The sequence below is a fragment of the Mesocricetus auratus genome, unplaced genomic scaffold (genome assembly GCF_017639785.1).
Source record: "Mesocricetus auratus isolate SY011 unplaced genomic scaffold, BCM_Maur_2.0 Super-Scaffold_100009, whole genome shotgun sequence".
Taxonomy (NCBI): domain Eukaryota; kingdom Metazoa; phylum Chordata; class Mammalia; order Rodentia; family Cricetidae; genus Mesocricetus; species Mesocricetus auratus.
Genome location: NW_024429193.1, coordinates 3063195 through 3081445, shown reverse-complemented (window position 1 = coordinate 3081445; position 18251 = coordinate 3063195). Strand labels below are relative to the sequence as shown.

General features: G+C 39.8%; 1 long non-coding RNA gene across 3 annotated transcripts in view; it reads right to left on the bottom strand.

Annotated features, from left to right (window-relative positions):
• Nucleotides 1–18251, bottom strand: part of LOC110343432 — a 134262-nt gene that overhangs the window by 78443 nt on the left and 37568 nt on the right. For all 3 annotated transcript variants that reach the window (XR_002385702.2, XR_002385701.2, XR_002385704.2), the window contains 2 exons: nt 10605–10776; nt 7677–7788 (listed from right to left, as the gene is read on the bottom strand). This is a non-coding gene — a long non-coding RNA (uncharacterized LOC110343432). The remainder of the gene's footprint in view (nt 1–7676; nt 7789–10604; nt 10777–18251) is intronic.

The following is an 18251-nucleotide window of genomic DNA, read 5'->3' as shown; positions in this document are numbered from 1 at the left end:
TGTACATATGTTTATGTGTAAGTACATACACATGCTCTCACAAATAATTACCACAGTTCACCTGTAGAAGACAGGGAACTCGGGTAGATGTTGCTCCTTTTATTTAATTATGATTGTCTCAGTAATCAAGCTCTTGTCATCTGCTCTGGTGTCAAGCACTGTTATCCATGAGCCCTTCTGCCTAAAAATGTGAAATTATTGAGTCATCAGCAAGAAATAAATGGATGCTTTACACATGCTTTTTTAAAATTTATATCGTGAATCACTCTCCCAATTTGACCTAATAAGCTCTTCCTTGGGATCACAACTACTCAAGTAGGAAATGAAATTCTAAGAGAAACTACACATTCTCTATTAACACTTTGAACATAATTGTGAGACATCTAGAGAGGAAGAAACAAAAGTATGTTGTATCATGCTTAGGAAGATGAAAAACATAAAAGGGGGAATATCAAAGGTATATTCATGGAAAAAAATAAGCTTATATACAATCCCTGCCCCAAACACCCAGGGTGGTTAGCTGGTTACAGCATTTACATGGACATTCTGTGCTAATCCTACACTGGTTCCTTGAATGGTCAACTCTATAGCTGACAGGTTTGGTTAACTGCAATTTTACAAAATTCTCTAACAAAAGATGTCACAAAGCTACTATGTTTACAGGCATCAAAGTGAAAACCACACAAGGCAATTATATAAATAACTATAATTGTAAAATATATTGTCAGTATAAATAATAATGCAAAACAATGCATATGTTCAAACTTGATTTTAAGTGAAGACGTTTTATTGGAACATAGGTTGGAACATGTATAGGTAGGGTCTTCAGTTTATTTCTTACAAAGGCAACTAGAAAACACTTCTTGACATTTAACTCATGTTGCTAATGTGAAGTGAGAAATTCAATATGTTACTAAAAGCTTTCAAATTCAAAATCCAAGATACTATAATGTTTCCATCTTTTCCACTATCTCATACATTGTTCAAAATCAGTATTTAAAGAAGATTTTTGTGTAGTGATCTTCCAAAACACTGCTTATTTTAATAATACAGGAACACATTTTCACATTATTTAATAAGCCATTTGACAGAAGGCTTGATTAAATTGCCCCATTGTGTGGCAGGATGCTACATGGAAACATTTTTAATACAACTGCACTTGAGACAGGCAGTTGGGCCTTTCTCTGGTACTCTAGAATATTCATTAACTCGAAATATCAGTAAATGCAGTAAACATGGAAAGACAGACAAATTTTGTTATGAGCTTATATTGTAATAACAGTAGCTATTTATTACTTACTTAATGATTCTTAATTCCTTAATGTATTGCTAAGTAGAAAATTCTTTAGAACAATTAGGCATAGTTCATTTGAGTAATGGCATGCATGAAAGTTATAACAGCACAAAAACAAATTTAAGAATCAGGCATCCACTGCAACCAGAGGAGGGAGTATATAAGCAAGGGAGGTCACGATCATGATGGAGAAATCTACAGAGACAGCTGAACCAAGCTCGTGGAAACTCATGAACTCTTGACCTACAACTGTGGAGAGTCCAGTGGACCGAACTAGACCCTCAGCATGTGGAAGACAGTTGTGAAGCTTGAACTAGCTGAGGAACGTGACACAAGCCTGATATATGAGCTCACTTGTTGGAACACACTCCCTATGATGAGATGCCATGCTCTGCCTTAAAGCATGGGAGAGGGCCTGGCCCTGACGCAACCTATTGTACCAGGCAATGTTGACTCCTTGTAGCAGCCCTTACCCGTGGGGAGGAAAGGACTGGGTGTGGGATGGGGGGAGGTGGAGGTTGGGAGGAGATTAGGGAGGGGAGAGGGAGAGTGGGAGGGAGAACTGTACCTGGAATGTAAAATGAAATTAAAAAAGTAAAAAAAATGGTAAAAAAGAAAGAAAGAAAGAAAAGAATCAAACAGTCACAGAACCAGAGCAGATTCCAGAATCTCCCTCTCACAACACTGGCAGAAAGTAGGACTGAGAGGTAAAGATATCTGCCTAGGCACAGCTTAATTAAGTAACTGGTTACAGAGCTTCCTAAGATTATTTAAGCCTGGCCACTGTGATGCATTCTATTATGCTGGGTCCTGGGGTGCATTAGGGGGCAGGGCTTACTCGTTGTACAGCGTCTGCTCTCTTGAACCCCTCATCCTCATGCCTTTCCCTCTCAGAAGCTGGGATTACAGGCATGAGTCCACACAGTCAGTATCCAACCTTCCTTTCCTCTCTTTCTGTCCCTACCTGTGTGATTTCTGGTCTTTCTGCTTTCTTACCCTGAAAAGCATGCATTGAACACTTGTGTTTTTCTGTTATTGGGCTCTCCTCTGTGTTCTCTCTCTAGTAATTCCCCCGGCAGTCTCTTGCATGGAGAATTCCTTCTTGCCGACATGTTTTGGAAATTTTAGCAAAGGAAGCCCCCCACAAGACTGCTGTTAACACCTCCCAGATCCTTCCCAAAGCAACTTTGGCCTTGCCTTTCTCTAGGAAGCATCTTGCTGAGGTGTTCCAGCAGGTCATTCCATGAAAGACTACTGTGCAGGTTGCTGAGTTTCTGACTCTTGGGTCTCGATTGTATTTACACAACCCATCTGGTCCACTGTATAATATCTAGGCTCCATCTGTAACACTAAATTATACCTGCTGAGCCTGTCTTACAGGCTAGATGTGAGAATTGGGTTAAATGGTAGAGCATAATCTCTGAACCTATTTTAGAATGACCATGTGCAAGTCTTTGTTGCTCGTTTTCAGTGGGACCCATGTTCAGTTGGCACATGCAGAGGAAAACCAAGGAAATGGCACCCTCCCCATAGGGTGCTGCCCTGTCCTTCCCTGTGGAGACTTGGCTCAGCCAGGCCATGTTCAGAACTGGGTAGTTTTTCCCCTGAGCAGAAGTCACTTCAACATTCTGTGGTGGATTAATACTCTTTGTCGACTCAGGTCTCAAAGGTTGCCTCCAAAGCAGGAGATTTTAACGCCAGTTATTTTACATTTTTATTTAAAATACATTTTTCTAGTACAATATATTCAGATTATAGTTTCCCTTTCCTCAACTACTCCCAGATCCTCTCCACTTCCCTACCCACCCAAATCCATACTCTTTCTTGCTCTGTCTCACTGGAAAACAGATATCTAAAAGGAGAACAAAGGAACAAACAAACAAAAAAAGAGTAGAAAAAGCACAAGAAGCACATTTGTAGAAGATACAAGGACAAAGAAATTCACACGTGCATTAAAGTCTCATAGTGACACAAAATGCAGACTGCATTCGTACACACGTCTATGCTCATGAAAAGTAGAGAGGGGAAAATTAGAAGGAAGGAAGAGTTGGGCCTCAGAGGAGAGACAAGCAGAGTTGGTGGGATCAAACAGGCATCAAGACCCCAGAAGGTGGAAATTGCAGGGAGCAAGTGACCAGCAAAGGGGGAGACAAGGGAAAGATTGGGTTGGTGCAGAATGAGAACAAAACGTGTGTGTGTGTGTGTGTGTGTGTGTGTGTGTGTGTGTGTGTGCGTGCAAAATTAAAATGGTAAAAATGCAGCGGCCTATTGTTCTACGAATGTGGGCTCCGCGCACAATTAAATTCAAAAGAAGCCATTAAGCCCAGGAAAAAAAATTACAATGGAGGACCTGCTGTGGGTCTCTTCCACACACTTGGAAAACTCACAGTCTGTAAACTCATGTTTGACCACTACCAAGGGCAAAACCTCTTCAAAGCCATTAGCCCTATAGTCGCTGCGTGCTGCTCACCCGCTAACCCTGAGCAATCACTTCCCTCGCACAGCCCTGACCCACGTGGCAGTTTCCATCTCTTAATACCTCTACCAGAAGGAGGCACTGAACTTGGCAGAGACTCTCTTTATGGCTGTAGAAGGGGGCCTGCCCACCACGCACTGTCCTGCCTGCAGAACATTGCCTTTGATGTACAAACTTGCCAACTGGGCACACTATTTCACAGGATGATGACACTCACTCTGGCTTAGGTATGCATCTCACAGAGCAATCAGACCTTTGAGATGGCTCCTTTTAAAAAAAGAAAAAAAAAAGCAAGTAAATAGTTCCGAAAAGCACCGAGAAGGAGTATTAGAGTGAGCAATATCCCCGAGTTCTCATATTTACTTTCGGAATCTTAATGGCGCTCGACTCCGAAATCATTCCAGCAAAGCGGAAAATTAATATTTTAATATGTCTCCCACTGTAGCAAGAGGAAATAGGAAAAGTGGGGTTCACAGCGGAGAAGAAGTGTTTTAGTGTTAACTATGCTCATGAATATTTATCACCCTTACACATCTTCCTTCTAGTGTGCCCACTCACTTAGATATACCATAGATCACTGCACAACTGAGGAGCAATTGTCTCACATCTTATAGAAAAGAGGGAGATGATTTCCCTTTAATACGCTTTTGATTAGATTTTGTCATAGTTTTTTACTGAGTGGATACAAAAGAGTGAAGCACAGCTAATAAAAGCACAGACAATGGGTTTCTCCAAGTCAAGACTTCTTATCAGCCAAGGGCGCAGTGCAGAACCAAAGGGGAATTCAAATGGACAGGGATGGGCTGGGCCTGGGAGGGGGCCTTGCTAACTGGAGTACCGTCTGGAAACCAGGTTCCCTCTTGGATCAGAAGTGACATAATTTGACCCACGTGACTCTACAGTGTGTGTCTTCATGTGTTTGTTTTGGGGAAGATCATGGTGTCCAAGAAACTCATCAATAGATACAAATAACAGATAAAATATATTACTCAGAGATGATTCTTCCAATCCAAATGGAATTAAAATTGTGAGTATTTAAATGCTTATTACTATTTTATATGGTCCACCACAGAGCATCTTACGTCAGGGCCCACAGGCTTTCAAGACTCATTTTGTTCAAGACTCATTCACCTGCCTCCCAAATTACAGGTGCTCACACAGGACCTACATGCAAATGAATACACATACATATTTACTTTCAGGAGCAAGAACTCTAAAATTTACATTTTAACAGAAATTAATAAGATTCCTGCATTTTACTTTATTGTTGGAATTTTATTTGTTTAAAGAGACACACTTGTTCCCTCTAGGGAAATAGAGCCAGCTGAATGCTGTGCTACAGACACCAGAGCTCTTTTTAACATGGTCAAATAGGAAGACAGATTTTACCAGAATTTCTTTACGGAGACCTATTACATCATGGTTCCTAAAGCTCACTCTCATAAAGGCCTCAAACGTTGTCGTCTGAAATCTCATGGTCCTTGGGAAAGGACGTAGTGACCCAAAATTAAATTCTATCAATGCTAGCTTGACTTTCAAGGAGACAACAGCAAAAAAAGAAGAGTAAGTCAAGCAAATCTGATGAGTATTTACCGGAAAACTAATTCATGGTTGAAACACTGAGCCATTTCTATAAGGAAGGCCTTTAAAAGTCAATTTTAGAAATGTGTAGATGTTACTACGAGGAGATAAAATTACAAATACGGACACTCAGGACTAACGAGAAAGGAATAGTGTTCCTCAGCTGGCCATCTATATGGGTTCCACTGGCTAGTTTAAACAGAACAGCAGTGAGCATGTGTGGGTACTGAACTGTAGTCCATGTGCACTGGGCCAACGGCTTCACAGTCTTCCTTCGACAAGTGAGAATCTCCCTGTGCGTCTTTAGGTAGCAGCATCATGTGGTAAGAACATGTTTGGGGACATACACATCTTATGCTATCATGTAACAGGTGAATTATGGCTAAGCAATTTTCCTGCTCTCCCGTGGAGGAAGAGAGGTGATGACTGATGGCCTCTAAATTAGAAAAAAAAAGAGAAATATACAGGAAACTATCCTTTTCTTTTTAACCTTGAAGAATTCAGGTGCATGAAAGGCAGAGAATAAAGACAAACCCCACCCCCTGCCTCAAGCCATTCAGTTTGGTTCTATACCCTGATAAAGACAACTTCAGGGCAGTACCTCAGTTTCCATTTTTCATACATGTGGTCACAGCGTAGCATCTGGGGACAGCTGTGGAGTTATTTCTCACCCAGGCAGCTGTTACTCAACTCTAAACTACCCCCACCAGTGGCTGTCAGGATGCCCATGCAGCCTTATTCCCCTCTTAGCTGTCATAGTGCATCAGGCCCTCTAGAGTTGAGCTAGAAGCCGGATCCTAGCAAGATGGCTACATAGTTTTACTGTCGTACCTGATTGCTTCCAACAACAGGCGAGGGGGTCCTCTGAGTTTTTAAGGTACAATAAATCACTCAATGAAAGAAAGAGAGGGAAGGAAAATGGCAAGCTAACAGCGAGTCTTTACAACACCCTCCAGCCTCACAATGTGAGAACCAGAGGAGGAATGGATGCAGACAGACCGAAGTTTGAATCTCATTTCACCTGTCTGTTTTGAGCACCATGAAAATCCTATTGGTGACGTAGTGAAGCTATCAGTAATCAGATCACAAGCCAGTGAAGACCAGTGGAACAGCATACATAAAGTCCCTGGTACAGCTGAAAATGCATGTTCTCATCCAATAACATGCTATTGTCATTATTAATCTCAACGATGGCAAACTGCAGCCTTTTGCCTACATGTGACAACTATAAAAGTCATTGCTTTGGAATAAACTATTTGTACACTGTGAAGATGTGTCTTCTGTACCTCATCTGCCTAAGGCACCCTCTGATTGGTCTAATAACGAGCTGAAGGGTCACTATCTAGGCAGGAGAGGATAGGCCCGTCTTCCTGGGATAGAGATGAACTCAAGGGGAAAATCTGAGATTTGGAAAGTTAGATAAACAGTATGGAGGAGAGATAATGAGCCACCTGGCAGAATATAGATGAATATAAATGTGTTGATTTAACTTCTAAGATCTAGGTGGGAACAAGCCTAAGCTAAGGGCAAGCTTTCATACTTAATAAGAAGTCTCCGTGTCATTATTGAAGAGCTGGAGGTCCAAAAACAGTCAGACTACAAAGCACCAAGTAGATGGTAAATTATAGAAATGTTCCTCCAAACATAAATGTAAACTTTTTTTCTGATTTCTTTGCTTCTACATGCTTTGTTTCATGGTTTGCAATGTTCTAACTTCATAGGGTTTAGAGAGGGGGAAATAAATTTGATGTACTACTAATCAAGGACTTAGCAAAACTTACTTCATATTAAATTTTAGCCATGGTAAATATGCTAAAGGACAAGTCTCAAAATGCATATCTCAAATCCATTCACACAAAGAAATAGATTGCCCATAACCACACCATCACTCATGGAGGCATTGTGTTGTATCTCTGTTTTACGTCAGTACTTTGAACTTTTGGATGTGCACTTCACATTACTAGTTCATACTGCGATCTTTGAAAATGTTATTGAACATGTCTATGCTTCTAGAAGTGGAAAAACCAGATACATGTCCTTTTCTGTTCTCTTTTTTGTTGTTGTTCACATGTATGGGAATCTCATCCCTTTGAAATAAACCAACATTCATGTTCTATTTCTATCCACCAAGAGCTAAAATGAAATTCGACTTTTTGCTTTTCATGTAGATTACCAGTATTCAGAATAACCACGGGTTTCTTTACCTCTGGTTTCTCAAAAAACCAGTCCAATCGACGCTCACTGGCTCATGTTCACGGGATCTTAGGAAGCACAGATAGATAATCAACAGGAGGGATGAGCTGTGGTCAGGAGATGTCTACTCACATACTGTTTCGTAAAGGAAATCCCCATGGTGTGAGACTTCTAGCTTCTTCCCATTTCTGCGATGAGCAGGGTCATATTCAGCCTGGCTGGCTACAGACTCACGCTGGCACAACTGTAATAAATGAAAGTGATGACTCAGGAAAACCTCAGACTCACAGCTCCGGAGGGATAGACTGGAGTCAGAAATGTTTTTGGTGGGGAGAAGGATAGAAAGTAGCTAACTGCACAGTGAAAAGTAGTTTAAATCTAAGTGGGACTGCTTGCTTATGTATGTATTAAGTGTTCTCATACCTAGAACATCACCTGCTATGTGTTGTAGGGAATATAACTAAGAATGGAGAAATAACTCTGCTTCAATGCATCTATTGTGTAGAAGTCCCAAATTCCTAGGAGTCTTTATCACTCAGTACAGGAGTAGCAATAAATATTCCAGGTGCCAACCCAGCAGAATTAACTTCCAATGGAGAAAACTTGCCTTGCAAAACGTGCAATAAAAGACAGACTTCCAGAGTATCTGTTGCTGTGGATTTGGCTGTATAATCTTGATATATAGAAACTACACTGACTGCTTTATATTCCTAAAAAGGCCACGGAGAAAAGGAATTCTTTTTTAGGGAGCATCAGTGGTAAAAATGACCTACTACCAAGGCTGGAAGCAGTAGCCTCTGGATCTCACACTACACAGCCTTAGTTTTTCCCTTTGATGTAGCACTGAGAAGTCCCCTTTAATCAGTTAACAGCACTTTCTTTTCAAGTCATGTCTTACAAGTCATGTCTCCCCTCTGAGACATGAGGGTCCTGCTTCTCTCAAGATTTTATCTGCCCTATTGTCAGAGTCTTGCTAATTATCTGTGGATATACAAAAACTGGAAGCCATGTGGGATGAGAAGGAACTTTTAGAGAAATTTTAGAAAGAACTTTAGGAGAATTTTTAAGGAGAGGCTCCTTTAAGGGGGAGAATTTTAAAGAACATCTAAAGAGAACTTTAAGAGGGCTTCTAGACAAAGGACTTTTAAGGAGAGAAGGTTTGGAAAGAAATTTCTCAAGAGAGAACTTTAGGGGATAGAGAGACGAGAAGAATGATATGTGTATGAACTGATTCAATGGCCCTCAGAACTTTTTAGCCAACCCTAACTTGCCTGCTATAAGCCTACTGACAGAACACTTGATGCCAAATATAAACACATTCCACAATAGAGTTCGACAAACAGACAAAACTCATCATTTTTCCCCTGGATGCATAAACCTAATCCATCATTCATTCATTTATAGTCATGAAAACAGTGTGAACATTGTTAATATCACAAGGTTGTTCCTTTTCCATCAGCTGCCAAAAGTATAGGTGCACGTGAATAAGAGTGGAGTCTCCTGTTGTATAACCTATTTCTTCCAAAGTCTAGTTGTCCCCTATTTCCACCTCCCCATATTTTCTTCACCTAACAGATACATGTGTGCAACTTACACAACTGAATGCGGCTGATCTGCTTTGTGACATGCAATGCTGCGTTTGGTTGACCATTCAAACTTATGCATGTGTCATGCATGCGTTTTACAATAATGTACTTAAGAGAAAAACCACACCGTGTGCATGATCAAGTCTCTCATTACAAAGGAACTTGATTGTTTTGTAGCATATAGTCTCCAGCTTCTAACTCTAAAGGACAACAACATGTGACTATGCAGATTCTAGTAGAACCAGATTAAGGAGCACAGGTGAAAAAGCAAACTCAGTATCCAGTAATGGGTGCAGTAAAATGTGAAATGAGAAGGAAGAAACCTAAACTGATATAGAACAAATGCCATGTGCACAGGTACTGATGAGCACTTTCAATTTTGTGTTTGGGCGAGGGGTGCAGGGTTTAAGTGTGGTGGGGGATGCATTGCTGTTTAATAATCTGCCAGTCAGCGAAGCTTACTGGTGGGGTGAATTTGAATGCAGAACACAGTGGAATGACATAATTAGCTACGCAAATTTCAGGGATAAAACATCCAGGATGGAGGACCTGAAGTGAGCACACACACAGCGTGTTGAAGGAACAAACAGTAGCATAGAGTTATAGCACTGTCTGCCAGAGTGACAGGTGTTAGATAATGTTGGAAGCTCTCTTGAGAGGGAAATAATAAAGATTGTTGTTTTATTAGACACAATGATAAGCTTCTAAGGGGCTTTGGGGAAGAATAATATGGCTGCTTTCCTAATTGCAAAGGGAAAAGCTTGTGGAGAGAGAGGAGAAGCCGCTTCTGCACAGCAGGTCAAGGTGATGGGCATTTATTTCCAGATAAAGAAACCTATTCTACTTTAGAAATGCCTTGGTATTTGTTTTTCTAGTGTCTGGACTGGGATGTATCACAGACTCATGATAAAAAAAAATGCTCTCGTGAGTAAATGAAAGAGGGATGTCATGGCTAACACTGAAATGTAGGGAAAAAAGAAAGATAGAACTAAAATTTCTTTAAGTTTTACAATGAGTTGGACAATATTTCAATACTTCAGCACAGCAAGAGAAGTACTGGGAGGCCAAGGTTATGTCTGATGACTTCACCCCACACTGATTTTCATGAGGGAAAGTGGAGGTTAGGTCTTTTCTCTGAGGACTTCACCATATCACAATATCTGAAAACTAAGAGCAATAACAAAAGTTAGACACAGCATTGATGCAGAGGAAACAAACATGTCATGCTTCAACAAAATAAATTTATATATGTTATGTGTGTTAGTTTTCTGTGTTTTGCCTGCATTTGTGTTGGTTCACTGTGTGCATGATTGGTTGGCTGTAAAGTTCCGAAGAGGGTATCAGATCCCAAGGAAACTGGAGTCTTGCTTGCCTGTCAGCCAGCATACGGATCCTGGGAAATAAGTATGGGTTCTCTCTCAAAGTAGCCAATACTCTTGCCCACTGAGACATTTCATATGCCCCTATGCCATACCTTTAATTAGTACTTCTTTTCCATGGGTCAGGATGTATTATAAATAATCCGTAGCCAAGAAATAATGTCCAGTACTACTTGCAGTTGAGGAAAAGAATCATTCTTGACCTGTTGAGTGTTCCGGTGATGAATAGATTAGAGTTGGCCATGGCATCTCACTCTGAGTGTTCTCCTGAAAGAGCAATGGTATGAAAACATCTTGAGAATTTCAGTGCATTACAAATTTTTGCACCACCCTGTGGAAGAGAAAAAAGCTGATATGACACTGGTAATGATAATGTGTTTACCTGGCATCTTCTCATTCCTATTGTACGGTCTACTTCTTGAACTACTAATTTTTGTCATACTCTTTTGTATTCTAGCTGCTCCCAAAGTAGATCAAGATTTACCCAGAAATCTCACTAAAACCACAAGCATGGATTCTGCCTCCACATGGGTGAGGAAATACTTTCATTTGGCACTGAAAATTGTCACCTCAAGAATTCTCCGATATGATATGAATTTGTTGATTTTAGGGTCCACATTTTGAGAATTACTCCTTATGGGCAGTAACTATTAAATAAGTTGAAGAATTTTTTTAAGAAAAAGATAAGTGGCTTGTTCTGTTTATTGAAATAAATACTGCCAATCACCATTACAGAGAATGTCCTTGGAGCTTTATATGACAACTTGACACTGACCAAGAAAATAAGCACCCTAAGTAGAACAAAATTACGTAGTGGATCACATATAAATTGGAACATTTTGATGACTGGTGTACTTGCTGTATTAAGACTGCCTTTCTGGAGCCAATAGACATGGTTGTAAATTCTAAGTGGCAGAGGAAAACCCATCTCTCACAGAAGATGAAAGTAGAAATTACACATCTGCCATTCGTTACATTAAAATCACTGAAGTGTTAAATTATAAAGTGCAGTGTCAAGCACATGGTATTATTTCTTCATTCAGAGAAGTCAAAACCTTTTGAGTATGGCTGTACTTTTTTAGTGATAACTTTCTTTCCTGTGTTTGTTAGGAGCCAACAATAAAACAATCAATGATTACTTTAGGGCAGCTGATGAGTTTGATAGGAAAGATATTCTACCAAATGATTATAAAGAACTCAGACTCTTAAACAAAAGAGAATGGTATAAGCTGGCCCACTCTCTTCAAAAAAATCCATGAGCAGGGTAAGTTACAGCTCAAGATCGAATGCCCATGTTTAAACTCTTTATTTGAGTGGTATATAGCTCTGGCTCTCCCTGATGATGTACACTGCTATAAGTTGTCATTGAAGGCTGCTTCTTATTACTAAAATGTGATATGATCCCACTGTGGCCTTACATAAGCTTCTATATGATGAAAATAATAAAGAGATAGAACAACTCTCCACACATCTCCTGGAGTCATGTCAATCTTAGAGAAAAATAAAAGTTATACGCCCCAAAATTACAAATATGTATGATGCACAGAATTCACATTTCATTTTCACAGAAACATTAAATGTTCACACAGATGTTGTCTATAGAAAACAGTTGTGTCCCAGGTATTGTATTAGTATCTTAAATGTGTACTTTTTTATGTCAAATAAATCTGATCAAGTCCTGCAATCAAGTCTTCCAAAAGAAAAAAAAAAGAGCGCAGAAAACACGTTGTTGGATAGCACAACGTGAAAACCTATCATATTCTAAGCAACCGGAAATCCCAAAGAGAAGGAGTGAGGTGAATAACGGCACCCAGGCTTGAGCCCTTCCCCAACCCCCCCATCCCTCAGTTTTGTAGTCTGTGCTGGAGTGGGTTTGTAGCTGTTACTTTGAGTCTTTGTCAGAGGCCATAAATTCCTGAGGCAGTTATGGATAGATTGTTGCCATTGTTCCTCATAAAAACACCTGGCTTCTCCAGGAGGATCATAAACACACCTGAACACTCTGGCTTCTAAGTGCTTATCAATCACTGAGATGTCACAACCATCAAAATAAACATTTAGCTAAGAAGGAAGCTAGGGAACAAACTGACAAACATCATGAAGTAACTTTTAATATTATTCTCTCCTTGTAGATTTTTTTTGCATAAGAAAACACAGCTCTCATTGGCCCCGGCATCTCCTTTTGCTGCTTAGCTCCTTCATTGGAGGTGCCATTTTACACTGTGCTCCTGAAAAAAAAACACCTTTCACTTCCACTGCCAATGTGTGTGTTCCATGCTGGATATGTGAATTCTATTGTTCATTCAGCCTGTGGCCACGGGCATTGCATACAACACTCCGGTGTCAAAGGCTGAAGAAAGTGCCAGTTAAGCTTGAACACCCATGACTCAGCAAACCAACCAGAGTGCTACTTAACTAGACTTATTTCTCCACAGGTGACAAACCAAAACTCAAAGAGACTTCAGCGTGTGAATGGCTCCCTCCATATGCCTTCAGATTTGTGGCTTGTAATTCATTTACGAAGACGGGCCGATTTGAAACAATAATGATACATAATCATAACAAATTAAAATACCATCATTCCCTTAGTACATGACTCATCTCGTACCTACTACTGTTGTTTAAAGAAATGACTGCTAAGTGATTTTCTAAAGCGTGCGCCAAGATGTTTGTGAAGCAAATGTGCCAAGAGAATATCCCATCCGTCACAGGAATAGACATCCTCAAATATTCATTTTTATTGAAAACAAATTTAAATGCATAGTTCCTCTTGTTCACATTAGCATTCAAAAATCTGGAGTTCGAAGTTCTTCTAATTTCTCTATAATTCATCTTAAGAACTTCTTTGTGATAAGTAACTTCATGCTCCAAATAAACTTAACTATTTTCAGAAAGTTACTCTTGCTTTACTTATATTTTACTTAATGTAAAGGGGTTTTTAAGATGACGTATAGAGAAATTAGAAGAATATTGGTCTCCAGAAACATAAATGGAAGCAAGTGGGTCAAAGGGAGACCCAGGATGGGGAAAAAGATGAAAATGTGAAGACCAAAGCATTTTCCAGTTTTTCAAATGTCCTTTTGTAGACAAGAAGCTTAGATGTGTGGCTTATTTTCTCTGCAACAGCAACAAAAGAAAACAAAATTACAAGAAGGGCCAATGTCTGTCAGTAAATACAATGTTTTCTCATTAGAATCCTCTAAACTTTCTTCTTCCAGCACATCACAGCCCTTCTGTCTTTAGCTTTTCTCATGGCTACTTTTCATTACTGATTGACACTCATTTGCCAACCTCTGTCCCTGAAGGCTCATAGGAGCTGGGATCCATTCAAAAGCTGTGGAATACAAAAGAAAAGGCTAGATAGTGTAACGAGGGCAATGCCATCCCGGATGCTGAGATAAAAGAATTCCCGCAGGAAGTCACATGGAAACTATTTCTTGAAGTATGATTAAAAGATGTGACAAACTGAGGTAGGGAGAAATAGTCCAGCCAGAGGAGCTAACACAGATAAATTTGCAGAAATGGAAAAGGGAGAGCATGTTTGCAAAGTTTCCATGAAAGGAGATATCTCAGCCTCTTTGGCACAGTTACTTAAGTTCAGTAGGAACTTAAAATGGGTGTCAAAGTATTCACCAAGAGAATGTACTGAAGGCATTAGGTGAGCATCATGGTATTTATAGCTTTGTAGATGTGAAGACAAAAATTAATTTTATTGAGCTACATTTTTTAAATTTTATTTAGCTTAGAAATACCTTTAGATATAATTTTTGGCATATTAAATCAGTGATGCTGAAATGGTACTTTTAATTGTGTCAACTCTCATGTGGGAAGATGTTGGTAGACTCAGGTCGAGTCAGGCTAGCAGTTCCATTCAACGGTTAAGGAGAGACTCAATGTTCTTTTCTGGAGTCAAGAAATCTGCTATGAGAGAAGTGATTTTTTTAACTGTAGTTCAGATAGGGAATATTTCCCAGATCTTGTGTTATATATATTTCAGTATATAACAATTGTGTCTTATTATTTGTCAAAACATCACTGAGCACTGCTTCTGCTGAGATTTATTTTTAGATCATATGCTGAAAGCCATGGTTTTATAGAGCATATTTATCATTTGATGAAAAATACCTGCTGGGAATGACCTAATACTTTCAGTGTTTACGTACTGACACGTTGAATCAAAATACAAACTAATTTGCACCAATATATTTAACTTAAAAAAGTTCCCATTAAAAAATGAACTTAGATATGCTAACTTAAAATCTGAGTTATTAAAATGTTTTGTTACAGTGTTCAGCAAATTAAAAGATTTAAAGTTCAAGGAAACCTTGAATTAAGTATTGTTCTTCTACCCTCCCCCAAAATAAAGTTAGATGTTTTGAAAGCTAAACAAGTGAAATTGATGCATATACATATTAGCTTAGACATAAAACTCAGTATTTTGTAGCCTGGAGGAATCGACATGTTCTCTAAATAAAACTATTTTTAACTGAGGACAGAATTAAGAAGTCATGTCAGGGAAACATACAGATATATTTCTTGTACGATGTGGAATGTGATATTGGGTAGTGTTGGTGACTTTTCTGTTGTAAAGCACCATAACTGAAAGCAACTTAGAAGGGGAAGGGACTTATTTGAGTTTGCGGTTCCAGATGGGATGTGGGCCGTGGTGGAAATATAGCAGGAACACAATCAGTCAACCTGTCAATCAGAAGAATCTAGGTCAAACTTCACCTGAAAGAAGCAAGCAGGGAGACCAGAATAGAGCAAACTGTAAACCCCCAAGGCCTGCCCCAGTAATGCACTTCCTGCAGCAAGACCCCTGCTCTTGAAGGTGCCATAAGGTCACCAAAAGTGCCACCAAATGTTGGAACACACGAGCCTGGGGGGGGACATTTCCCATGCAAAATCTCCACGACCAATTTAGGGTCAGTTTGAACCCTGCTTCCTCAAAACTAGCCATTCTCCTGAATCTGAATGTTTAAAAACTACCATACACATCTTCATTGGAGATTTCTTTGCAGGCTCCATGGGTCTTCTCACTGCGATTCCAGGAGAACTTCGAAAGTATTTTCTCAGGCAGCATTAGTCTCCGCAAAGCCGACTGGCGGAGAGTGGCTGAAACCCTTCTTTCCCCTTCCCACGCAGTTTCTTACACAATTCCTCACTGGGTTTCCTTTGCATCTCAGCTTTTCATTTGAGTATTGCATCCCTCCCTCGCCGCTATGAGAAAACCCAGCTCCACACAGGTACACCCCACGCCAGTGACACCTTACGAATCACAATCTTTGTCTCCTTTCCCATTTCCCCTCACAAAGAGAGGAGCGTGTTACCAGTGACCTAGAACCAGTGTGTGCCTCTGAAACACTAGCGATATAAATCAATTTCATTATGCAACACAGGTAAAGCAATGTATCCTTTGAGTCATTATCAGGGCAGAATCTAGCAGCCAATCATCTCAGAAATTAATTGGCATGCTGGATGTGTGGAGAATATATATTTTATTACCCAGCATTAGCTAACTCAATGGGTGTGACTTCACAAATGAATGTTTTGCCAGAAAATTGGGGTTTTGCAGTAGGCACTACATCCATGGTGCAGAGCAGAACCCCGTGTTTCTGATGCCAACACAAAGTTCACATTCTCTCTTTGTATTGTAGGAATATTGTTGTTGGCTTTTAAGATCAGTACTGTCCTCTCAGAGACCAGACTCCCCCCTGCCCCGTCGTCCCCCACTGTGTTCTGGGAATTCTGCATGAAAAATGATCAACAAGGAAGGGGACTATAAGGAATACATGCCTAATTTTCCCATATTAACTTTATAAGGCACAGAACAGTTTTCAGTAAAGCATTGCGTTTGTTCTTGAACAACGAACTGTGATTATTAGACGTGAATAGCAGACAGTAAATACAAAAAGCACTGCCTTCAGCTGGTTAGTGTCCATCATATGGTCTCAGACTCTTATTGTCTGAGAAAATGTTGGGCTCATTCCCTGCAATATGCCAGCCATCACTTACAGGATGCAACACCTAAATATTAGAGGTCAATGCTCATTTTTCTTTGCAGTTTATTTTGGAACAAGTTTTTTTCTTTTTTTTAAGGATATATAAACAAAGTCATATGTAACGTGTAGTTTTCCTTTGCCAGCCACTTTGTTTTTTTTTCCCTGCCAGCCGCCTGGGCTCTGCCACAGTTGAGGTCCCCAAATAACACACAGGAGGCTATATTAATTATGAAGCTGTTGGCCGTTTGCTTGTTTCTTACTGGCTAACCCATAATTGTTAATCTAAATATTTCTCTTACTGGAGAAAAAGGTCTAGACATCTTACTTCTCTGGCGGGTTACATTGTCTCTGCTGTGTTTCTCCTTCCCAGAATCCTCCGGAACAACTAGTCCCACCTATCTTGCTTCCCTATTGGCCAACAGTGCTTTATAGACATATACACAGGACTTCCCCATCAGTCATATGCACCCTTGTTTGTACAACCAGTTTGCGCACATAAAATAAAAATGGCATGGTAGAATATTTGAAGGCTTTGCTCATTTCCTCGACTAACATCTTCTTTAGGCAGCTTTCAGTTTCTTATTTTGACAGGTAAGTTTTCACATTTACTTAATGCATTTTTATTTGTCTATAGTTATTTATCTTGAACATTTACCTTTCTTGACAGTAGCAGCACATCCAATACCATCAGTATCAACATTTGACCACCACATTTTCTGCTTTTAAAACCAAATATCACTTAACTGTGTTCTAGTAAAAAGTTCACAGAATGAAGTACAACCACACATTTTTCTGCTTTGATCATTGCAGTCTCTTTCATACTACTAGATGCTGTAGGATGCTTTGCCCAGGACTAACGTGGATCCTTTGAAAGGCAACACAATAGGAAGGAAAGCTAAAATGTCAAAGAAAGTAAAATTTGGTTACAGATGTTTACATTTGTGCTATTTCTCTTTTTACATTTTTAAAGCAAAACATAGCATAGTCAAAGAAGAAGAAGAAGAAGAAGAAGAAGAGGAGGAGGAGGAGGAGGAGGAGGAGGAGGAGGAGAGAAGAGGAAGAAGAAGAGGAAGAAGAAGAAGAAAAAGAAAAAGAAGAAGAAGAAGAAAATCTTTGAGAGTGGCATTCTGGGTTTTGTGAGCCTCAGAACATGAACAGGTATCAAATTCCATTGCCACAGTCTGTTTCCAACATTGCAAACTGTGAGTGAATGCATTTTGTTTTATGCTATTTGGTATACAACTGTAATGCTTCCAAATATTCTTCTCCTTCACAGGGAAGACATGACCCTCTGTTCAAAAAAAAAGTGAAACCATTTTATCCTTTTTTCTTCACTGAGCTCACCCAAGCTCACACTTCTCTTGTCCTGATGAAATTCCTCATATGATTAATTTGAGGTCCACCCCCTGTCAAATGACCACCCCATTATCCATCAACACAATGTTGAACAGTATTCCCGTTTCATAATTCCAAATGTTATTGAGGTTTACCCGCACATTTGAAGGCCCCAACGGTGTGCGTAGGTTAATGACATCAAACAGAGAATGCTCTCTACTATATTAAAGAGCTTTTCTGTGGGCTCTCCAGATGTGCAACTCTCCTGATGACAAGCAGCAAGGGAGTTGGCCTTCCTTTGGCTCATGCTGGCCTTCTACCTGGCCCTGGGGGGCAAACATCAGTAAATTTTCCGTGTTCACATTTCCTAGTGGATGCAACCCTGTCAAAGAAATAGCAGGAGCT